The sequence below is a fragment of the Muntiacus reevesi genome, chromosome 22 (genome assembly GCF_963930625.1).
Source record: "Muntiacus reevesi chromosome 22, mMunRee1.1, whole genome shotgun sequence".
NCBI lineage: Eukaryota > Metazoa > Chordata > Mammalia > Artiodactyla > Cervidae > Muntiacus > Muntiacus reevesi.
Genome location: NC_089270.1, coordinates 27125961 through 27140922, shown reverse-complemented (window position 1 = coordinate 27140922; position 14962 = coordinate 27125961). Strand labels below are relative to the sequence as shown.

The following is a 14962-nucleotide window of genomic DNA, read 5'->3' as shown; positions in this document are numbered from 1 at the left end:
AAGTCAAGAAAAATATGGGTTCTGGGAAATACTTGGCACCATATTTTTTCTAAGGAATGTGCTTCATTTGCAGTGATGGTAAAAGTTCAGTATTAGACTATAAATATTATCACTTTATCAGGTGATACTGATTGCAGTTAGGGAATGTTTGTTTAGAGATACAAGTAAAAATGTGTTATAGTCTTTAAGACAGGACTAAACAGAATGTGGATCAAGCAGCCAGATTTTTATGTGACTATCCCGTCACCCTCAGTCCCAGTGGAATCTAATTTGAAGTGCCAAGCCATTAGTATGTGAGTGCACATTTACACGGCGCTAACCCTGGGTGCTCCACTCTCCCCAGAGTGCCCTCGGGGAGGTGAGCAAAGCAGGAGCAGTAGGAGAGGCGGACTAGTTTGAAGCCACTTCAGGATTTAAAGTACCTTGCCACCGCTTAGTCTGGGAGGGAGCTACTCAGGCTGGCGACAACATCTTCTGGAATCGCTGCCATGACCCAGCTCCAGATTCTCTGCTTCATCTAGGTTTCCAAGAGGAAATTCTAAGGTTGACTTTACAGGGACCATGGCTCATTTTTCCTGCTCATTATTTGGTTGCAAAAGAATGATCCCTTTCTCCTCTTGAGCTCCGTTTACTAGACTCTGGGAGGATGATGGAGATGTCCTTCAACCATCTCCGCTATTAAGAGAACACCCTCATCCCTTAAGAAGGAGACCCCTTCATGCTCAGCTACTGAAGGCAGTAGTACTGGTTCATTCGGTTCTTGAGATGATGTTATGAAATGATGAAATCACTATACCTGATTGTCTTTAAAAGACTAAGTTTTGCCACAGATCCCAATCTTCTCTAAGTCCAGACTTCAGTGAAAAGGAGAGCATGCAAAAGAAGTTCTTTTGCAGAGGTTGTACTTTCAATTGACCTTTACTTGTTTTTAAAAATCTAAACTTTTATATAAAGCCCATGTATCTAACAATCTTAAATTCCCTATCTGCCTTGCGATCAAAGAATCTGCATAAGTAAATTGACAGCATTAGATTTCTATTTCAATGAAAAGTATAGGATACCTCTTATTTAAAACAAGTATCAAATATGAAACCTTAAATTACATGCTACATATGTATTACACACATGTTATATTATTTTAAATGTAATCAGAAAAGTTAATTTGTTTTAATCACTGCTGGTTATTTCTCTCTTCTGATTGACCAAAACATTTAATAGTTTATCACAAAATTTTATAGGCATTAGAAATAGTACAATTACATTTATATACTAAAATAAACTTCAGGAAGATTTATACCTGTTTATGTGGCTAAATAAATTAATCTCAAATATGGTTAATAGATTTGTTTTAGTTGGGCCTACTGTTTGTTATTTAGATATATGTTTATTATGAAATAAAAAGTCAAATGACTTGTTTAAATTCTAAAAATATTTATTTAGCATAAAGGCATATTTCTTTTTTGAAAAATGTTTAGTGAACACTGGTACTATAACTTTTTCTAAATAGATTGCATTATTTTGCAAGTTTTTAGTTAAACTACACTAAATGCAATCACACCTCAGATGACAGTAATGTGGTATAGTTCAGTTTAGTTAGATTTAGAATTCTATTTCCAATTGTTCAGTCAATATCCAATTATAAGGGGGAGGAGTGGAAGGCAATCATATAAAAGTATCAAAAGGTAAAACTTGCAATTATAAGATAAGTTTAGTACTAGGATGTAATATGCAACATGATAAATTTAATCAATGCTGATAGGGCTTCCCTGGTGGCTTAGTGGTAAAGAATCCACCTGCTAATGCAGAAGGTACAGGTTTGATCCCTGATCCAGGAAGATTCCACACTCCTCTGAGCAAATAAGCCCACAACTATTGAGCCTGTGCTCTAGAACCCGGGATTGCAACAAGACAAGCTACCACAATGAGAAGAGAAAAGCCCACATAGCAATAAAGACCCATCAGAGCCACAAATAAAATAAATAAGCATGTTGTATACGAAAGTGAAAGTCATTCAGTCGTGTCCAACTCTTTGCCAACTATAGAGACCATGGAATTCTCTAGGCCAGGATACTGGAGTGGGTAGCATTTCCCTTCTCCAGGGGATCTTCCCTACCCAGAAATCGAACTGAGGTCTCCTGCATTGTAGGCATTCTTTACCAACTGAGCTATACGAAAGTTGTTAAAAGAGTAAATCTTAAGAGTTCTCATCACAAGTAAAAAGTTTCCTTCTATTTCTTTAATTTTATATCTATGCGAGATGATGGAGCATTTCATGAATATGTAAGTTAAATTACTGTGTTGTACAACTTATACAGTGCTAAATGTCAATTATATCTCAATAAAACTGGATAAAAAGTTACTTTCCTCTCTCAAGAAAAAAAAAATACAGCGAAGATTTTCAACTCTGCAATTTGAGGGCAGAATTCATTAAAACAATGATAATACTAACCTAAGATCAATTGCAAAATATTTAAATGTTTTATATTAATAAAGCAAAGATAAAATGTCATCAATAGAATTACTTTGTTAGTCACATCTACTAAGTTTATTCCTACCTCAAAGTTATCCACATTAATAAACCTATCACAAAATTATTAATAACAAAAGTGCCCTTTAAATAAAAATTCGTAAAGTAAATTCACTTCCTTGTAATTAAAGTTTAGGTGGTAAAGACCAACAAAACATAGGCATCAATTTTTTATGTTTCATGTTTCCTGTCTATACACAAATAAAAGTCTGTGTCACTTTACTGTGAACAATACAATATGTGGTACAATATAAGAATATGGAGTATATGGTCTAATTTTATCAATGTTATTCAGGGGCAGTCTCTTTTATAAATAAACCTCAAAATTGATGGGTTCTACAACAGAGGATTGAGTGTTTCTCTCTTCTTAAAAATTATAGTTTCTAATATTGTTAGTCACTCAGTCACGTCTGACTTTTTGCAATCCCATGAACTGTATAGCCCACGAGCTTCCTCTGTCCATGGAATTCTCCAGGCAAGAATACTGGAGTAGTGGCCATTCCCTTCTCCAGTCAGAAATAACAGATTAACAGAAGTATGACTTCTTCAAAATAAAAATGACTGAGCATAGCAAAAAGTTTGAACTGGCCACCACAACCTCTATTTGAAAAGTGGCAAGAAGCCAGATAACTTCATTGTTTCTCAGAGGTAATGCTTTGCCTACTTGCCATCTGCTCACCTATCCTGGACTCACTCACTGGAAAGCAGTTCAGCTCCAGTACCCTTATACTGTCTGGTCTCACCAGCTCAGCTCACACTGCTTGAATGGACACTTTGGCAGAGCTGTTAATTTCTTAATGCTAATTATTTATAGCTATTTTTGAAGGCTTGCCTAGTGTTTAATTCCCACCAAAGCCCTATTGGAACATCCTCTTATGATGCCTATTTTATAGATGATGAACTGAGGCTTGGCTAGGTTAAGTCATTTGCTAAGTAAGGGACAAGCCAGTAAGAGACAAAGGCAAGATTTGAACCTAAAGCTCTCCTGCTTCAGAATTGGATCCTTAACTCATGAACTCCTATTTAATTATGATTATTCTTTCAAAGGTTGGTGCAGTCCTAAATTGTATCAGAAATCGTTTTTAACTTTTTTTTTTTTTTTTGGTAGGAGAGAAGTCTCTTTTGATTTGTGGAAAACAATAAAACTTTAGCTGAACCCTCAATTAAAAAGACCTCTGAGTCCGCTGGTTGAATGCGACGTTGCAAATCTAAGGACACTCAGAGGAAGCAGTAAGTCCTGCAAGAATCTAGTATCTTTTCCTGGCAAAAATCACAATTCCAGGTAAAGACTATGAGCTCACTCCCTCTTAAAAAGCGAGGGGAGACTGGCGGCCACACTTAGCTTCAAGCCCTTCCCTGTCCCCGGCCCCGTCTCCCTCCCATGCTTCCCTTGATCAGGAAGGGGTGTTCTGTAAATATCAAAAGGAAAAGTATGTCCGGGTTTCAGGGTTCTGATACACGCACACCTTCAAAAACCTGGCTGCTTACGGATTTTGCTTTCTAACAACTTGCCCTTGACTGGACCTCAGGGAGTGGATTAGAGCGCTTTTTTCACCCCCTACTCCCATTTTTCACCTGCTACGGTGTGCATAGGAGGAGACTTTTCCCCTTCGTGGTGGAGCCGAACCTGCCCCGGAGAGTTTGTTCCCGCGCTCAGCCGCAAACTCTGATCATCGCCGGAGAGGCAGCGCTCGCTCACCGGTCCCGGAGGTGGAGGCGAGGTCGGAGCCAGGCGCGGGAGCGGGGCGGCGGGGCCCCTCTGCGCCCGGCAGGGCCCTTCCGACGACCATCCAGCCCAAGAGGCTGCGGCCGATTGCTCCCTGCCGCCGCCGCGGGGAAGGGTTAGGGGGGAGCCCCTCCCCGCGCCTCAGTGCATGTTGGGAGTGTTGACTTTCTCCCCAGCAGCTGACCGGGACACGCCCCTGTGTCCCGCCGCACACCTTGAGGACAGGTGACTTGACAAGTGAACTGGTTGAGCCTTTACCCTCTGAATTGGACGCGTTCTAGTTACTCTCCTCTCTGGTCTGCAGAGAAACAGTCTTTAAGAGATGACACCGACGAGGACGGAATGCCATCATTCATGTCTTTCTTTCTTTCTTTTTTTTTTTAATTTGCCTTTTAATTAGAAATGTCTGAAATATAACCCCTTGTTTTTATTGCCACTTCCTTTCGGAACAGACACCTAATCACACGGAGCAGTGGTTCCCACACTTCCTAGGGAACCAGAGACGCTTCTGTATCTTGCTAGACTCCTCGGGTCTCAGCATCTTCCAGACTTTGATCTAGTAGGTGTGGGGCAGGTGGCAGGTATTTTTAAAATCAGCTTCACAGAAGAACATATGAATTTGAAAACTACTGTAGTAAACGCATACAGGAGGAAAGGAGTAGTAATTTAGTCACTAACTAGAGAATTCTCTTTTTAAGCTGCTTTCCATCAATACCTCCGATTTTAAAAAGGACACAAGTCTAATTATCTAGACTTATTAGGGTGATGATTTCACAATATATGCAAATACTGAATCACTATTTTATACACTTGAAGCGAATATAATAATATGTCAGTTATATCTCAAAAAGAAAGGAATGGATAAAGGAACCTCAGTTAAAAAGGGGAGTGGCTCAGTGATAAAGAATTCCCCTGTCAATGCAGAAGTGACTTTGATCTCTGATTCCAGAAGATCCAATATGCTGGGGAATATTAAGCCTCTGCACCATAACCATGGAGCCTGTGCTGAAGCGCCTGGGAGCCACAGCTACTGATCCTCTTTGTCACAAAGTCCTGAAGCCCAGGAGCCCTAGGGCCCGTGCTCCACGATGAGAGAAGCCATCACAATAAAAAGCCTGCGCAGTGCAACTGGAGAGTCGCCTCCGCTCCCTGCAAATAGAGAAAGCCCTCGCATCAAGGAAGACCCCGTGGACTGCAGCCCGCCAAGTTCCTCTGGCCATGGGATTTTCCTGGCACAAATACTGAACTGGGTTGCCATTTCCTTCTCCAGGGGATCTTATCAACCCAGGGATCGAGCCCAGGTCTCCCACATTGCAGGCAGACAGACTCCTTACCATCTGAGCCACCAGGGAAGTAATGCAGACCCAGCACAGCCGAAATTATAAAATTTTAAATAAATATATAAAATTATTTAAAAAAAAGAGTTCCCTCTTTGAAAACTGCCAAATACCAAAACTTTTTATATTTATTTAAATTAATAAAATCAGACTCCTCCTCCCCCCCCCAAAAGGTACCAAAGACTTAGAGACACTCATAGTAAATGCTCTGGAAATAATGCTTGCATTTACATATCCACAAATGTACTTTTTGATATCATTGATACTTTATTTGTTTCCCATGTAAAGCACTTTGATGATAGGGGGGAAAAAAGGTTATTTTACAAGTATAAACCTCAGAGACCTCCAAAGGAATTGAAAATAATTCCTACAATGAGTTCAAAGGCAGAGTTGATTTCTGGTTTCCTATATATGCAAATGTCAATTTAACTGAGCATTACTCTGATTTGCAGGTTACAAGTTTGATATAACATCAATACTTCAAGGATTCTCTATGTTCAAAAGATCAGACAGTTTATCTAGTTAACTTTTGGTGTGTGGAGACTGGGGATGATCAGACTGGCCTTTGTTTGGCTAGTTTAACAAGCTGCACAGAATCAGGCGTGTGGGCTTACTGGATCACAATGAAAGCTTCTACAACTTCATATTTGAGGACAGTGTGACCTGGTGTTACCTGTGGGTCTTGGTTTGATGGCCATGCTGGCTCTACAAACCCTCTTGTGTGATTGACTGCTGGTATGGGCTGACCTTTGAATGACGACTAACAGGAACTGCAGGGTCCACAGATCCTAGGCTCCAGAATATCTTTGTCCAAATCCATGCTGCACTCCTATTGTCTACGTTTGTTTATTATCAGTATCAGAGAAACCTTGTTTTGTCTTTTCATCTGCAACCATCCTTGAAAACTTTGCTCCAATGACTGATTTCAACTGGTTTCCTTATGCTAGTTTCAGTGATTCTTTTTGTTTTGGAGTACTTAACCTTTTATAAATACAAAATTTTTATTCTATAATATAAAAATTCATGATTTCACTTATGCAATGTGAAAAATTTGAAAAGCACAGACATGTAGAAGAAAAAAAAATCACTTACAATTCCATCTCTGAAATATAGTTACCAAGAACAATTTAGTAAATGTCACTTTTGATATACTTTCTCTATGGATATTTGCCAAAATGCTATTAAACTTGACTTATTGTTTTATAGTCTGCTTTTACTACATTGAACATATTATAAACAATTTATCACATGTCAGGTTTTTTTTTTCCTGCAATGTGATTTTTAACTAGCTGCCCTATATTACACCATATGATATACCATTATTTATTTAATCAGATCTCTATTGTGAGAAATTTATGTTAGTATAAATAATGCTGTAGAAAATGTTTGTATGTAGTTACACACAACCATGATTATACCTTTTAGACATTTCAAAAAATGAAGCTGCCAAATGAAAGGTAATGTACATTTTTGAAGAATTTCTCTCAAGTGTCAGTTTTATACTCCCAAACTAACTTTTGGATTTTTTCTTATTTTTTAAACATTTACCAATTTGAACTTCACAGTTTGTGCTAGTGGTAAAGAACCCACCTGCCAACACAGGAGACTTAAGAGATGCAGGTTCGATCCTTGGACTGGAAAGATTCCCCTGGAGAAGGGCATGGGAACCCACTCCAGTATTCTTACCTGGAGAATTGCATGGACAGAGAAGCCTGGAAGGCTACAGTCCATAGGGTCGCAAAGAGTTAGACACAACTGAAGTAAGTTAACACAGTACATAAAAGTGAAAGGTTTAAAGAAATTCATATCCTATTTTAGCTATGTACGTTATTGATAACCTGTAAGATTGAACCCATTTTTAGACTGACCCTGTATATGGCTATATTTCCCAGTACTGTTTGCATTTTTATGGTAGATTTTTAACTTACAAAAGTTTAAAATTTTAAACAGTCAATCTATTAATATTTTCCTTTAGGGCTTACACTTCAGTGTTAAAAGGGGCTTCCCAGGTGGTCCAGTGGTAAAGAATCCTCCTACCAATGCAGGAGATGCAAGAGATGGAGGTTCCATCCCTGGGTTGGGAAGATGAGTAAGAAATGGCAACACACTCCAGTATTCTTGCCTGGAAAATTCCATGGACAGAGGAGTCTGGCAGGTTCAGCCCATAGGGCCGCAATCGGACATGATTGATCGTCTGAGTACACAATCTGTGTTAAAAAGCTTTCCCATCCTTAAAGTATGTATATATATATATTTCCTTCTAGTTTATTTAGATATTGTTTATTAAATTTAACATTTCAACCCATCTGGATTTTATGATGTTAACAATTGTGATATTTAAATCTAAATTCATTTTTTAAACTATTAGCTATTAACCAAGTAGCATTTAGTAAGTAGTTATAGATTATAAACTTCAGAAGGGGAAGAGCTACGTCTTATGATCAATTTTATCCCTGAATCCTAGCATAGTGACTAGCAGTTTCGTGGTTACTCAGGTCAAAGTTTTGTTTATTTATTCACTTATTTACTTATTGATATATTTAATTGGGTCAATTTACAATATTATATTAATTTCAGTTATACAACATGGTGATTAAAATTTTTATAGATTATACTCTATCTAAATTTTGTAGATTATACTCTATCTAAAGTTATTATAAAATATTGGCTATATTCCCTGTGCTGTATAATACATCCTGTAGCTTATTTATTTTATAGGTAATAGTTTGTACCTCTTAATCCCTCACCTACATCCTGTCCTCTACCCACCAGTAACCACTAGTTTCTTCTCTGTATCCATCAGTCTATTTCTTTAGGCCAAATGTTTAATAGTCACTCGAGTCTTTTCTTTCTGTCCTTCCCCTCCCAGCAAGTCCTGAAGTTATATCTTAGTCTCTGCATCTCCCCTACCCCTTAGATTAGGCAGCAGATTAGATTCTTGCTCAGATACTACACATGATCTCCTAAGTGAGGCAGAGAGCTGTCTCCACTCTTGTTCCACAGTAGTCCATTCTCCACCTATAGCCAGTGTAATCTTCTAGAAACAAAAGACAGAACAAAAACAGTCCTGTCTCATCTCCTTGCTGAAAACTTTCCTGCTGGTTGTCCCCTAAATCTGGAATAAAATCTAGGTCTGAGCTTCTTCCTATGACCTCCAAGGTCCACATGACCTTGCTCTTCCCTATGCCTTTGAACTTGTAATTCTCTGCTCCCTTAGTACTGACTCTTTCTTGCTGTCTCAGTTTGATTTTTGTTCCCAGAACAGACTAAGCTAGTTCCTGCATCATTGCCTTTGCACTTGGTATTGTCTCTGCCAAGAAAGCTCTGCCCTTGTCATGGCTTCTTTCTTTGCATTTTTTTTTTTCTCTCAAATGTTGCTTCTCAGAGAGGCTTCCCATGACCACTCTGTTTAAATAAATCTTTCAGTCTTTCTCTATAAGAGTCACCTGCTTTGTTGCATTAGTGGAAATCATCACTATCTGGATGAATTTTATTTTCTGTTTATTATTGAATGTGTATTTATTGCTTTGGATCACCTGTTTATTTTATATCTCCCCTCATTAAGATATAAGCTCATAGAGAATAGGGACCTTGACTTCTAGATCCACTGTTCTATCCTCAGTGTCTACAACAATGCCAGGGCCATGACAAAAGCTTAAGAAACAATATGTTAGCAAATATGGAAAATTCAGCAGTGGTCACGGGACTGGAAAAGGCAGTTTCATTCTAATCCCAAAGAAGGGCAATGCCAAAGATTGTTCCAATTACCATAGAATCGTGCTCTCTTTACATGGCAGTAAACTTATGCTTAAAATCCTTCAAGCTAGCCTTCAGCAGTACATGAACTGAGAACTTTCAGATGTATAAGGTGGGGTTAGAAAAGGCAGAAGAACCAGAGATCAAATTGCCAACAGCCATTGGATCATAAAGAAAGCAAGGGAATTCCTGAAAAAACATCTATTTCTGCCTCATTGCCTATACTAAAGCTATGACCAAACTAGACAGCATATTAAAAACAGAGACATTACTTTGCCAACAAAGTTCTGTCTACTCAAAGCTATGGTTTCTCCAGTAGTCAGGTATAGATGTGAGAGATGGACTATAAAGAAAGCTGAGTGCCAAAGAATTGATGCTTTTGAACTGTGATGTTGGAGAACACTCTTGAGAATCCCTTGGACTGCAAGGAGATCCAACCAGTCCATCCTGAAGGAAATCAATCCTGAATATTCATTGCAAGGACTGATGTTGAAGCTGAAATTCCAATACTTTGGCCACCTGATACGAAGAGCTGACTCATTGGAAAAGACCTTGATGTTGGGAAAGGTTGAGGGCAGGAGGAGAAGGGGAAGACAGAGGATGAGATGGATGGCATTATTGACTCGATGGACATGAGTTTGAGCAAGCTCTGGGAGTTGGTGATGGACAGGGAGGCCTGACATGATGCAGTCCATGGATGGGGTCACAAAGAGTTGGACGTGACTGAGCGACTGAACTGAACTGAAAGCCTTTGACTGTGTGGATCATAACAAATTGTGGAAAATTCTTAGAGAGATGGAATACCAGACCACCTTACTTGTCTCCTGAGAATCCCGTGTGCGGATCAAGAAGTAAGAGTTAGAACCAGAACTGGAACAATGGACTGGTTCCAAATTGGGAAAGGGGTATGACAAGGATGTATATTGTCACCCTGCTGATTTAATTTATATACAGAGTACATCATGCGAAATGCTGGTCTGGATGAAGCACAATCTGGAATCAAGATTGCTGGGAGAAATATCAACATCCTCAGATATGCCGATGATACCACTCTAATGGTAGAAAGTGAAGAGGAACTAAAGAGCCTCTTGATGAAAGTGAAAGTGGAGAGTGAAAAGCTGGCTTGAGCTGAAAGTTAAAAAAATGAAAATCATGGCATCTGGTCTCATCACTTCATGGAGAATAGAAGGGGAAAAAGTGGAAGCAGTGATAGATTTTATTTTCTTGGGCTCCAAATCACTGTGGATGATTTGGAGTTACCATGGAGTTACCATTTGCAGTTACCATGAAATTAAAAGAGGCTTGCTCCTTGGGAGGAAAGCTATGACAAAAAAGCTCAGAGACATTGCTTTGCAGACAAAGGTCTGTAATAGTCATAGTTATGGTTTTTCCAGTAGTCATGTATGGACATGGGAGTTGGACCATAAAGAAGGCTGAACACTGAAAAATTGATGCTGTCAATCTGTGGTGTCGGAGGGGACTCTTGAGAGTCCTTTGGACCCCAAGGAGATAAAACCAGTCAATCCTAAAGAAAATCAACCTTGAATATTCATAGCACTGATGCTGAAGCTTCAATACTTTGACCACCTGATGTGAAGAGTCGACTCATTGGAAAGACTCTGATGCTGGGAAAGATGGAAGGTCAAAGGAGAAAGCAGCGGCAGAGGATGAGGTGGTTGTATAGCATCACCAACTCAATGACATGAATTTGAGCAAACTTTGGGAGACAGTGAAGAACAGGGGAGCCTGGCATGCTGTAGTCCATGGGACTGCAAAGAGTCTGACATGACTTAGCGACTGAAAAATAACAATAAATATGAGTTGAGTAAATAAATATAGGTCATAGTTTTTCCTGATTTGAAGTGATACTTTTCTCCCAGGCCAGCAGATTGTTGTTCAGTTGTTCAACGTCCAACTCTGTGACCCCATGGACTGCAGCATGCCAGGCTTCCCTGACCTTCACCATCTCCCGGAGCTTGCTCAAATGCATGTCCACTGAGTCATGATGCCATCCATAATAGCAATTAGTGACTTTTCTGATCTAGGGGATAAAGGATCCTGAAACTATGTATTTTTCTTGTTTGATGCTTTCTTTTAGGGCATTGGTTTGTTCCTGCCTCTTTTAATCCCTTGGAAGGGCTTTCTTACATTGGTTCTGGCATTGCCCTTAAGACTTTGCTTTGGTCAGTGGGCCAGTTCCCAGTGATAAAAGCAGAGGCTTGAAGATGTGTCGTGCACTGGGACATACCCTCTTATTGCTCTTGGAGTCCTGAATAACCATATGAACAAGTCTGGGCCAGCCTGTAGGATGATGCGAGACCCTTGACCTGCTCTGTTCCTTTGTTACCCCAGCTGACAGTCTAAAAACAGAGCCATTAAGTGAACCTGAAGTTGACTGAAGACCCATAATGAAGTCCAACTGAGAACAGCAGAACTACCTAGCTGAGCCCGGCCCAAATTACCAGCCCACAGAACTATGTGCTATATTAATAGCTATTGTGTTAAGCCACTAAGTTTTGGGGTGGTATGTTTTAGAGCATAGACTGACATATCTGGTGTGGTTTTCTCACATACATGCACAAATGAACACATACATACATGCACATGTGTATACAATAGTGTATTAACAGTTGGAAAGTGAGAGAAATACTAGGATCACAATGTGTTCTTAATATAATTCTGCTGCCAGGATGCAATCACCCATAGAAATAGAACAGAAAGGGATCAAGAAAGAGATGTGGGTATAATTAAATTGGGTCATTTCTATATCTCACTTAAACACTCCTGAAAGATATTTAGAGATGATTGCAACTGAAAGAAAGTAGGAAGAAAACAACAAATTGCTTGATTTTAACACTGTGAGCCAGTTGCTATGGGCCACTCATACCAGTCTGTTTCATAGCCTTATACCTTGTTAGGTTTCTGAGGCTGCACTGGAAGCTAAGGTTATGCACTAAATGAAATTTAAAAAAGGAAGTAGGTTAGCTCCAAACAAGGAAGGGATTCCCAATAAAAACCTAGCTAGCAATTGCCTTAATAAGGAAGCCACAAGTCACCATGTTGTCACAAGACAACATGAAAAATTACTTTTCCAATATGTAAAGCTTAAAATAAATATACTTTACATTTGGCAATTTTGCTGTAGAGATCTTAATAATTTACAATTATAATATTAATTCTTAGGGGAAAATCCCAACATTTATCTTGAACTTGAAGAATAAACCATCATTTCCTGTTTAGATTAAGAAACATTTGTTTTCTTTTTATGAAAACAAAGACTTTAAAATATATTGAAAAAATAAGATGAGGGAGAAGAAATTCCCTTCTAAAATCCCCCTAAAGCTTTAATTAAGTCAATGCTGTTGTTGATGTACAGGTCATTTTAAAACTTATATATAGTTGTTTAATTTTTAAAAAGTCTCACCTTTTTGTAGTTGCTGTATGTTTTGTACTTATATTGACTTTTGAATCAGACTGCAGTTTGTCCTAATCATGAGAATAATTGCCACACAACTGCTTTTACAATTTGAACAGTGAAAAACATTATATTAATTGAGAAGTAATGAAATTTAAGTTCCATTCCTAGTGCATTTGCTTTCTCCTCTGATAGACAGTTTTTGTTGTCAATAGGGACTGTTTTCAAGCAGTGTAATGGCCAGTGGAAGGCATTCACCTTAGTCAGATTTTGAAAAATTACCAGGATGTAAGATCAATCTGGATGGGACATCTATCACCCATTGATCCCAAGGTTTGATTTAACTGATCTGGCTGGCTAGGCAGCGTCACTTTCCTCCCTCACACCTCCATGAATGTCCTTCCTGCACTGCATGCTCCTCTAGGTCAAAGAGGATGACCTTCCCCTACATAGGTGGACTATTCTTTGGTCAAGGGTAAATGAGTTGCTGTGCTTCCCTGCTGGAATTACACAATAAGCTCTCAAGGTTCACTTGCAGGAGAAAGTAAGGTAGTCACACTTTCAGGACCCCAGACACAACTGAATGAGGCACTGCATGTAGCAGTTTGTCTTTCTTTTTTCTAAATGTATTTACTTTCAATCAAAGTATTGTGTTGATTTCTACCAAACGCAGTCTGTACTTCTTTTCAAAAAACAGAAAAGCAAAAAGAAAAACTATTTTGTATCAGGCAGGTGCCGAGATGGTCTTACAAAGTTAAATAAGACAATCTCTGCCCTCAAGGAACTAAAATCTTCAACATTGAGATGGACTCCATTCAATCGTCTCTGACACAGAAGAGAAAAGATTTCAAAGCACACATACTTTCAAAATTCAGTGACAGAAAGAAACGAAGGGCATAAAGGTGTTTGATAGATTTTAAGAAGTAAAAGGCACAGTGGTTTTTTTTTTTTTTTTTTTGTAACAAGTATATTCTTTATTTAAAAGCTTTTATACAACTTTTAAAGGTTACCTTCCATTTATAGTTATTTCAAAATATTGACTACAGTCCCTGTGTTGTACGCTACAACCTTGACCCACTGGTTTGTACCTCCCATTCTCCACCCCTGTGTTTCCCCTCTTTCTACTAGTGGCCACTAGTTTGTTCTCTATATTGATTGTTTCTATATAGAGAAACATTCTCTATATGCAATGGCTTCATTTTTTAATATTCACTAGTTTGTTGTATTTTTTAGATTCCACATATGAATGATATCACACAGTGTTTGTCTTTTTCGATCTGATGTATTTCACTTAGCATAATGCCCTCCGAGTCCATCCATGTTATTGCAAATGGCAAAATTTTATTCCATTTTATGGCTAATATTCTATCATGTATATATACCACACTTTTCTTTATCATTTAATCTGTTGATAGATATTTAAGGTTTCTTCCATATCTTGGTAATTTAAATGATGTTTCAATTAATATGAAGATTGAAGTGCATATATTTTTTCAAGATTTTGTAATTTTTTTTTTGTATATATACCTAGGAGTGGAATTGCTGGATCTTATGGTAGTTCTGGGTAAAGAATCCCACGGACAGAGGAGCCTGGTGGGCTTAGGGTCACAAAGAGGTGGACATGACTGAAGTCACTTAACAGCCATGCGTGCATGGTAGTTCTGGGCTTTCCAGGTGGCTCAGTGGGTAAAGAATCCACCTGCAATGCAAGAGATATGGATTTGATCCCTGGGTCAGGGAAGATCCCCTGGAGAAGGACATGGCAACCCACTCCAGTGTTCATACCTGGAGAATCCCATGGACAGAGGACCCGAAGACGATAGTCCATAGGGCTGCAAAGAGTTGGACATGACTTAAGTGACTGAGCATGCACACATGGGAGTTCTATTTTTAGCTTTTTGAGAAACCTCTGTACTATAATCCACAGTGGATCCACCAAATTATATTCCCAGCAACAATGTACAAGTGTTTCCTTTTCTCCACATCCTCACCAACATGGACTGAAAGAATTAACATTGCTAAAATGCTAAGGAAATCAACGGATTCAATAAAATCTCTATCAAAATACCAATGACATTTTCCTCAGAACTAGAAAAATTAATTTTTAAATTATATGGAAAAACAAAATATCCCAAATAACAAAAGCAATTTTGAGGTGTAAGAACAGAGCTGGAGTAGTCCCTGACTTCAGTTCAGTTCAG

General features: G+C 38.7%; 1 protein-coding gene across 6 annotated transcripts in view; it reads right to left on the bottom strand.

Moving 5' to 3' along the window:
* RASSF6 (Ras association domain family member 6) overlaps positions 1-4351 on the bottom strand; it is a 64977-nt gene extending 60626 nt beyond the window's left edge. For 4 of the 6 annotated variants that reach the window (XM_065914085.1, XM_065914086.1, XM_065914089.1 and 1 more), the window contains exon 1: positions 4103-4350. The gene's annotated coding sequence lies outside the window, so the exon portion shown is untranslated. Of the gene's footprint in view, positions 1-4102 lie in introns of all 6 variants that reach the window. The other 2 variants (XM_065914088.1, XM_065914087.1) reach the window with 2 other exon arrangements.
* Positions 4352-14962: the final 10611 nt, after the last annotated feature.